This window comes from Notamacropus eugenii, chromosome 6 (genome assembly GCF_028372415.1).
Source record: "Notamacropus eugenii isolate mMacEug1 chromosome 6, mMacEug1.pri_v2, whole genome shotgun sequence".
Taxonomy (NCBI): Eukaryota; Metazoa; Chordata; class Mammalia; order Diprotodontia; family Macropodidae; genus Notamacropus; species Notamacropus eugenii.
Window position 1 is genome coordinate 237,295,595 of NC_092877.1, and position 10,424 is coordinate 237,306,018.

Consider the following 10,424-nt stretch of genomic DNA (forward strand, 5'->3'; position numbering starts at 1 on the left):
ATCCTTGCAAGTTACTAGGTGAGATACTAGACAGAAAAATTAAATAGGAGTAAAAATGAAGCACAGGCAAAGAAACTTAACTCATTATCTGTGAGTTTATACTTAAGGGCATCACTACTCTTTTGCTCATCTACGATCAGAACATGACTATTTTGATCCAACAATCTGCCAAATCTTGTCAATTTTGCCTCCAAATCACTTCCTTCCCTCACCTGACTACTGCAGCAGACTCCTAATACACCCATTTCCCTGCCTTCAACATTTCCCCTTCCCTTATCTTCCACAGCTAACACATCTATTTCATCCAAACTGCCCTAACTCAGTATTCCCTGCATAAGACATTTTGGAGGTTGGTTATAAAGACAAGGATTTGGAGGCACTTCAATTTTATCAAAACTAGAAGGACAAAAATTTCTACTGTTGGAAAGATTTTAAGTCAAAAAAGGGAAAGGAGAGACTTATAGGCATGGGAATAATATAACTGACAGGAAACTTGTCACTTAGGTTCAAAAGATTTTATAAAAGCAAACAGGAGGGTCCTAGAGGAGCGAATTATTTCCCAGACAACTAAGCAGCCACACACTGGTAATCAGAATTCAACAAACCTTACTTCTCATATCTAAGCCTATTATTTTTGCCGAGTACTAAAGACTCAACAAAATTCCATTTAAAAGTTTCTTAATGACACCTATCAAATTAAAACATCCAACTTGGCAGATACTGCCATCTTTTAGTTTGAAGAAAATTTATGAATTGTGTATTTTGTGGGCTTCTTGATATATAATATAGCTATGAGAAAAGAGCCTCTATTAAACTTTTACTTAAAAAGATAACTGCTCTCCAATTGATTTGGGGAGAATTATAAAGTGTTTTCATGTATGTCTTAGGATTATATGACCACAACATCTATAATATTTAATATCAAATCCTTCAGTTATGAGATAGTTCCAATAAAAGTATACTTCTCTGATCCAAGGCTTGTACAAGAGGCAAAAATCCTGCAAGGTAAAAATTAAATACATTTTTCAACATTTGATTTTTAGAATGGTAGTATACTACACATAATTTGGACAATTAGACTACGTGTGGTAAAATTACATGTACTTATACCTGAGTAGTTGATTTTACATCACTGAAAGCAACCTGAAGTTAATCTACATTATTAGAAAATTGAATAGATAGAAGAGGTGTTGGGCAGAGTTCTGGGAAATGAAAACAATGCTCAATAAATTTACAACTCCATTTTGGTATTGTAATTTTCCAGGTCTATTATAGAGAACTTACCTAACAAGAAACAATGATAAGTTTTCTAACCCCGTATATGCAGATGCAAAACAACGAGATAATCTGAATCTAATTTCTAACTATAAGAGCTAAGTCTATCATCATTTAGGGGTTGTGTTTGGGGGGTGGGAAGAAACCACTATCTCGATTTAGTCATAACTGCAACTGTTGAGGACATTTATAATTAAATCTGAGTATTTCAGATGCTATCAAAACATAAGACTGTTCCCTTCACCTGAAAAAACTCGTTTTTATAGGTAAGTTTCCAAGACATGTGGATAATCAGATCAAATACCCAAAAGTTTCAGAGATTATATGACTTTCATAACAAAGACTTATTTGGGGTGACTTTTTTACTCAATTGCCAAAACTTTTCCAACTCTTCTCATGTCTTTATTTGGGGTTTTTAGGTTCTAAACATTCGAGGGTCCAGCATCTGTTGACTAGGACATGAATGAAAAACAATATTTAAGGTAATATATATGAATGTCCAATAGGTAATCAATTATGAAAATTCATGTAATGGACAAAACACTCCAAAGATTATATGTAAATGGGTTAACAAGTATCCCTCATAAAGTTAATTACCATTCACCTCCTGTCAGTGCTAATAAAAATACTCATTTTTCAGATGAGGTAGAAACAGGTTCACAAAAGTTAAACGACTTGAACAAGATCACACTATTAGCAGCAAACAAATATAGCACTCAAAGTCAAGTTTTCATTTCCACTCCCATGTTCTACTATGTAACACCCTTGGTGGGGAGAGGGATGATTCTGGCTTGACTTATCATGGGTATGAGAAAACAGAAAATCCTCAACCAATTCAACAAGTCACCATGAATCACACCATATCAACCCTGCCTTCTCTTCATTGAAGTAGTTTCTGATATCAAAGATTTGGGCACTACAATAATTTACAGATGGGGTTACAAAACTGTATTATTAAATCAAGCAATTATTATTGAACTTCACATACCATAAGATTACAATAAACATGTTTCAACCAATGATTACCAATGATTTTGCCTAACAGCACTTTAATTTTAGATTAACTTTGTCTCAAAGTTAAACCTCCCAATTTAAATTGTTTAATACAAGGAAAAGTCAATACTACTACCAAGAAATTTTGACTTTATTCCTGTTTCATAAGTACTAGGGTAGTCAATCTGGGATATGCTTATGCAAATGATATTAAGAGAATCAAACCTGCCAAAAGGTAGATCAGTTACAATAAAGGTGAATGAACTAAAAATAGTCTGTGAATAAGTTATAGTGGTAAAAACATTTTTAAAAAATTGATGGAACAAAATGAGTTGGAGAACTGGATGTCTAGAAGGGGCTTAGCTATTGTCATTTCTCCAGTTATAACAAGCTCATGATTAAGAAGAGAGAAATAACAGATCTGGTCTAGCCAGAAAATAAAAATGGTTAAGGTAGATACAGTACACATCTGTACAGGGATGTTAACAGTGAAAATCACTGGAAAATAAGGCACTGTTAAAATGCAACTGCACATGTTGGGGAATTGTTGTAGCTTTTAGGCTGTTACATCAGGAAATTCACTGCATGTGATAATTACAGCTGGGGAAGATCATGTGAAGTCCTTCACAAATTTTAAAGCATTTAAATATCAACTTTAACTATTACTCATGGCATAAGCCTAGCCAGCATCACTTATCAGAAAATGACTTACACTGATCTATCACTAGGGTTAATTTCTCAAAATAGTACATATGATAACGTAAACACTACTGAAACCTGAAGTACCACTAAGTTATGTGGCAACCTAAGCTGTTGGTTGAGGTATGAAATAATGAAAATTCCAGACAAGCATTTCAAAACCAAATGCTAAGTCCAATGTAATTTTTTTTTAAAGTCACACAATTTTTAAAGTCTGGTTACGAAGTGCTAATGCTTTGGACCTAATTTTCTACTCAGCTACCCAACTTGCCATAATCAAACACTGGTGTGAGGTACTTAATTAACATCCCGAACTATTCAAACTTTTTTATTCAATTTGATCCATTCAATCAGGTAGCATGTAGGTGGCTTTTTTCAGCATGAAAAGCTTTAGACCTGGAAGGAACCTTAAAAAAAAATCATTCAATTCTCAAGAGCCTATTTAATAGCTGAGGATCATATATGTAATTAGCAGAACAAGGACTAAAATCCTGGTAAAGTACATTCAAGTCTTTATGATATTGTTGGTTCAGCCCCATTAGTGGCATCTAACTCAAGACCCCATTTGGGGTTTTCTTACCTAAGATGCTAGAGCAGTTTGCCATTTTCTTCTCCAGATCATTTTTATAAGATGAGGAACTGGGGCAAACAGGGTTAAAGTGACTCACCCAGGGTCACATACCTACGAAGTATCTAAGAGGTATCTTCCTGATTACAACCAGGAACTCCCACTCTACCCGCTCTATCCATGGTGCTACCTATCTGTCCTCTATTACATCATGCTAAAAGAACAATTCTTTTTATTTTGTGGACTCAATTGTTGCACTTTTGTAGTCAATACAGGGGAAAAAAGGCAAATCTTCCACCCCCCCCCCAAGATATCATCGTACCCATTACAGACACTGTATGTGAAATAAAAATAGCTAATTTCATCTTCAACAACCCTAGTGCTGATACTCCTGTCCTCATCATGATCACTGTGATTGCTCACTCCCACCAATACAGACTTAAAAAAAATATTCTGGGGGAGGATATGTTACGGATTTTTCTTCAAAGTCCCCAATTGAGAGCACCATGAGTTTCTCCTATGGTTCCATGTACACAAAACTCTAATAATCCCAACCATTTAAGAGTCTCACATTATCACCTTAAAATTTAGGATAATCTGTCCTCTTAAGTGCTTATGGACTGAACATTTTTTGACCTACTATTGTCCAACATCTACTCAGTTATTTAAGTACTCTGGTAGTTTGGTCTAACTAAACTATGTGCTCAGAGCCTTTCCTCTCCCCCTTCTACCACCCCAGAAACTTTTTAAAAGGCTTCCGTTTCTGAACTGGGCTGTAAAATAACTACTTTTTACACCATACAATTCAAACTTCGAAATGTAAAAGTATGTTTAATGTTTTTAGCCTGAACAATGAATCGATGTTTCTTGAGACTGCAGATCAATACTCAAAAGAAATGTCTTAAATTTTGGACAAGGCTAATATTTATATATACGTGTGCGTGTACGTGTGTGTGTGTGGAGGGAAATTGAAAAACAAAAGCACTACAGAAAATCCCAGGAAAAAACTTACTATGCAATTATGATCAAGTTCACTCACCCATATTCCCTCACAGCTTTCTCTGGGCTTTATTTCTGACACTTTCTCCAATACATCATTGTGAAATGGAATAACTTTCTAAACAGGGAAAACGAATTTTTAAAATCTGGCCCACCTTCAAGAATTTAGCTGTTTTCTTTACCATTTAAAACACCACTTTCCTTCAAAAACCACTAGAGATTTCTTTTAAAATTATCATGTATTAGGTACTATAGAGGGTCAAGGTCTTACTGTCTTCAAATCCAGCTTTTTTATTAACACAACTACATAGTAGAAAAATTGACTTACCCAAGAAACAAAAATATTTAATTATCTAAAATTCTTGCTTATTCCTTTTACTGATTTACTTACCATGCAGGTCACTCACTGCTGCAGGACTGATGATCAATAGATGAAAAATAAATTTCCTACACTGCCTTCATTTTTAAGCATACACAGTAAGTCCTACAGTAAGACAATATGACTAATGGGAAGGGGAGACACTTCCGTCCACCTTCATACCATTAAGCCATAATTCTTTGGGCCACTGCAAGGGAAAGGAGGAAAAATAAAAGCTGATATTTGCAGGTGAGCAAACCCACAACACATAAGGTGTTTGCTTTTAAACACTACAACAAAATCTCAGAAACAAGTTCAATATTCTAGACTTAAAGGGGAAACAAGTTCAAGTTTCATGTTCTCAGCTTTGAATTTCAACATCAATTTTCATTATCCAATCCTATCAGTCATCAATTGATTGTCCCACAAGCTTACCTTAATGAGTTTCATGGTACACTTACCTATTATAACCCCTGCAAATTCCAAAATTAGGGCTGTTTTAAGGCTATAGTCACTATCTCAAGTCAGACATTTCATCTGAAACCAATATGAAAAATGAAGGTATAATTTGTGAAATAAAGCAGTAAGCACATGAGTAGCCACTGACCTACCTCATAACCACATCTTCAATTTTATTTAGATGCAAAACACTGATGAATGAAATTGCCTTTTTCAAGAGAAAATTTTAGTAAGCCAATCACAAATTGGGTATTCTACATACAAACCATACTCCACATTAAAAACTACACAAATGGTAAGTGAACTTTAACTGCACTATTTTTCTTTTTTTACTTCTATATACTCATCAACTTGGTCTTCAAATGACATTACTCTTTCTCAAAGATATCACAGCACTTAACTTCTTAAGTGCCTTATAAATAAAATTTAAGGTGATGACTTTTGGAAGAAATAGACAAGTTAAAAACCAATATCAACACTCATGATGACTTGATAAACCTCAAGCTTCCCTATCTTCTAGATCTTACAGAATAGGGATTTTAACTCAGTACTTAATGCCAAACTTAATGGTTTTTGCCACTAGACAAATATAAAAGCTGTCAGTGTTTAACATCAATGGTCAAAATATCAAAGGCACTGAGTGACACCAGGAGAAAATTATAGCCTAGATAAACATCAATAGTAACTCCACATGAATGATATTTTGAAAGTTATGGGATTGTCAGTAAATAACTGAAGTTTGAAAATTAATGGTGTATTAAACATTAACGTTATCAAGTTTATTTAACAAGTACTCTAAGATTTTTTCAAAACCATACATTTCTTTGCTAACGTGACTTCAGTAATTTATATTTCATCTAGTAATAATCAGATATTGATAAACGATTATTGTCCAAGGCAGGGACTTACCTATTTTTTTTAACATTTTTATTACTAAAATCATAAGGATTTAATTACAAGTAAACAATTTAAGCATGTAAGTAAACACCCAAGACCTCAAATTAACCCAGATAAATTTATTTTCAACTTTAAACCTACTATATAGATGTCTTTAGTTCCTGAGTTAGGAATACAACCTAGACTCTGAAGTTGTACATTAACATAATAAAACCAATTAGACACCACCACAGGAATATTCAATATAGTTTGTGCTCCAATACTTAAAGATCATTTTATTGTGGAAAATGTTATCTTCAACAACTCATTTCAATATCTTTCGGCCACAATCCCCACCAAACTCAACAGGCCGGGACAAGTGCAATACTACAGACAGACACAGCATTGCAACTGATCCCAACCTGTGTAGAAAGGGGTTTGACTTTTCCACATTTTTTCTACTGACTTTCCACCACCACAGTCAGTTTTGCATGGATTTGCACAGCAGAATATCATACAGCTGGATGCAAACCTGCAAAACTAACCATAGAACAGTGCTCAATTAAAAGTTTGAAGAGTAGATTCGATGAAGTTGTAGTTCTACAGCTAGCAGTACTTCAAGTGCTCATAATGCAGTAGATAACTAAACACTACCTGCACTATAAGCACTTTAGTGCTACAAAAGCTGTCCTTTCAAGTACACATTGGGCAGACTTCTACATTGCAGCAATAAAAAGGATAAAATTATTCAAAATCTCTTGATGAAGGAAATAGCAGGCCACCATCAGTTTTGCATAGATTTGCACAACTACATTCTTCTTGTAGTGCAACTATGCAAAACTAACAGAGGACTGCAAACAATAAGCTATTGGAACACCTATATACTTGCTTGGCTTGAATTACTGGATGAAAACATAACTTCTTATGCCAGAAGGAGCACTTAGGGCAGTAGATGCTAATCTACTTCACTATCTGCACTAGATGCACCTTAGAACAAAAAGCACTTGACACCAGCATAACACATAACATTAAATCCCACCTACTGTTCCAGAGGCGGCTGTCACTATAATGCTACAAGTGCCTTCACTGCAGTAGATTCTACATATCACTACCTGCACTGTAAGCACTTTGACATTATTCTGACCGGTTACTATCTTCAGTTAAAACATGATTTTAGTTTTCTCCATACCTGCTTGATGGGGGAAAAAAACACACATGAAAAAACCTCAACCATGATAGATCATTATAAAAAGTTCCATGAGAAACATGCATTAATTCTTTATATAAAGAAATATTACTTCACCTCACCTCAGTAACAATCAGGTAAATATGGCCCTGAAAATTAATACAATCTGTAAAAGTCCTTATAATAAAATGAATGAAGATGACATCATTGAGTAAAAATCACAAAAATCAACAGAACTTTTAGGAAAATAGACTCCATTACTGCTCCTGTAGAAAATCTAAAGACCAGAAAAGCATTAATTACTCCCCCAAAACCAACCAAAAGAACTTTGTAACGTAAACAGCTTTGTAAATAAGTGTGGAGTTCTTCTAACTCAATGAAATCTAGCTAATCTAAATGACAATTTTTAATTCTGAGATTCCTAATTGCTAAAACAAGCCATGGATATGTACTCATCTTGTATTCGATGTTTGTGGATGAAAAGCATCTTTCACAAAAGCTTAAACACTGTATCTTCTTATGTACCAAGCTTACCAATTGTACCAATGAACTCAATTAACTGCTTTGCATGAACTGACTTAAAATTTGAAGCTTCATATTAATTAGCAAACAAGATTCTAAGCACTTATTTTTACTGATTTGTTAAGGATTTTACTTACATTAGAACTAAATTCTTAAAATTAAATACCATCAAATAGAAACAAAAATCAAGATTTTAGCTTTTGGTCTATATTTTAGGCTTTTAGCTACAAACATAAAAAGCAAAACTATAACAATTTAAATAAAACTAAATACACTTACCACCTCTTAAAAAAAAAAGAACGACTCTTCCAAGTTTTCCGAACTCAAAAAGTTCTTTGATAACTTTTTCCAAGGGTGACTGCTGGGGGGAAAAAAAACCAGGAAAATTTTCTTTACTAAGACGAAAAAACAACTTTGAAACTATCACTTGTGGACTTATTTGCTTACAAAGTACACTTTTTTTAAAAACCCAATTCCTTACTTAGACATCTTATTTAGCTTCACCCTTGATATTCTCTAACTTATTGGAACGGTAAAAAGTTGGACTGAAGTTATAGTAACATAAGGGGGAAGGGCGGTTAAAACACGAGATAAAATATAAAGAAGTATGATCGACATAAAATTGCTAATTTACTGCACTTAATGGCAACTGTTAAGTAGATTCCTAATAATCAGTACTAAATGAACAACCTACCTTCTTCCTTCGGAGTTAAGAATGTACAAGTAAGAGACCCCCTTCCGTGCCCCTCCCCCAGCCCGGACCTCGTGGCTCCCAGCCCATGCTTCCCAAAGCTCAAGTGGTGGTAGTTGCTGCATATCAAGATCTTTCCTTTTTTGGGGGGGAAGGAAAAAGCAAATGGCCCACGGTAACCTTTTCTTTCTCTGGGATGCCCCGGACCCAGGATTCAGGCTTGGGGACTGAAAAATTAAAAAGGCGGAAACACCCAAAGCCCGACACGAGCTCCCTACCCTCATGGAGCTGGAGCAGCACATGTCGCACAAGGGAAGCGCGGTTCCCTCTCACCACCACCAGGGGGCGAGGAGAGGTCAGAGCCAGGCTACAGCGTGACTCCCCCGCACTCCCCCCACCCTTAAACGCCCCCCCCCCCCCCCAGCGGAGGCAACGCGGCTGCTCCGGGGAAGGTAGAGGCCCAAAGCCCCGGGAGCGCGGCAGGGCGGGGAGGGAAGTGAAGGGAAGGAAAGCACACGGCTCCCTCGACTCTCCCGCCCCCTCCTTTGTGTGTATCCCCCCATCCCCAGGCCTCGTGGACACACCCCTCCCCCAGAGCCCGACCCGAGAGGGGGGCGGGGGCTCTGCGGCTGCTGGTGCCGCTCACACGCGGCCCGAGGCCTAACTAGGAACAATCGGCTGTAACACGCAGCCGCCGCCATGTCCCCCACCCCCCGCGCAGCCCGCCCGCCCCGGCACTAACATGGCGGCACCGCTGCCGCCGCCGCCGCGTCCCAGACCCTTCGGCGCTGCCCACTTCGTAACTAAGCAGAGGGACAGCCAAGACCACCGCGGCGGTGGCGAGGCGCGAGCGCCTCCCGCCCGTGAGGGGGAGGGGGTAAGGAAAGGACTTCCTTCCCGCTCGCGAGGCAGCGCGTGGGCTCCCTCCCTTCATGGCCTCCAACACCGCCGCGGCGGCGTTAACAAAAGCCTCAGCATGTGGAGGTGTGGAGCAGGAAGGCGGGAGGGCGGGAAGGGGCGGGCGGAGGTGCCCCCTGCGGGACGCACCGCCCCCCAGCCCCCACGCTCCACTCGCTCGGCCCGGCGCGCCTCTCCCGCCCACCCTGGCACGCACAAAGTTTGGGGGGCCTTGGCGCCTCCCGCCGCCCTCGCCGGCTCAGGACGGGCCCCTTCGCGCGGGCGCTTCCCGCGGCCTGGAGGGCTGCCCCATGTGCCGCCGCCGCTTTGTTCTGGAGGCGCTTTAACTACACCGCCCCCCCCACGCGCGCCCGCCTCGCGGCCCGGGCCTGGAAGAGGAAAAAAAAACTTTCCCAACCCAAAAGCCCCTTCCCCCTGCACCTCCCCCCACTTGATTCACTCACCCCCGCAAGCTACGGGGGGGGGGGAGGCGGAGGGCAAAAGGGAGAATCTCCCCCCACCCCTCCCCTCCAAGTGGGGCCATTGTGTGCGCCGCGCTCCTGCCCGCCCGCCCGGGCTGTGTCCGGGGAGGGGGAGGGGAGGCGGGGGAGGGGGTGGGGTGAGGCTCCGGTCCGGAGCGGCCGGGGGCGGGGGGGGGAAGCACGACTCCCTCCAGCACCCACGGGGAGCGCCGCACAGGCTTTTTCAAATCTCCCTCATCCCCTCCTCCCTCCCTCCCGTCTGCCCGCCCGACCCGCGTGCGAGTGAGTGAGTGGAGGAAGAGTCCGGCTGCCATGCGCCTGCCTCGCTAAACCTGCGGGCGCCAAGCCCGAGCAGGCACCGCAGCCCCGGAGCAGGCACCGCGTGTGCGGCCGGGCTGGAGACTCCCTCCCGCACGCGC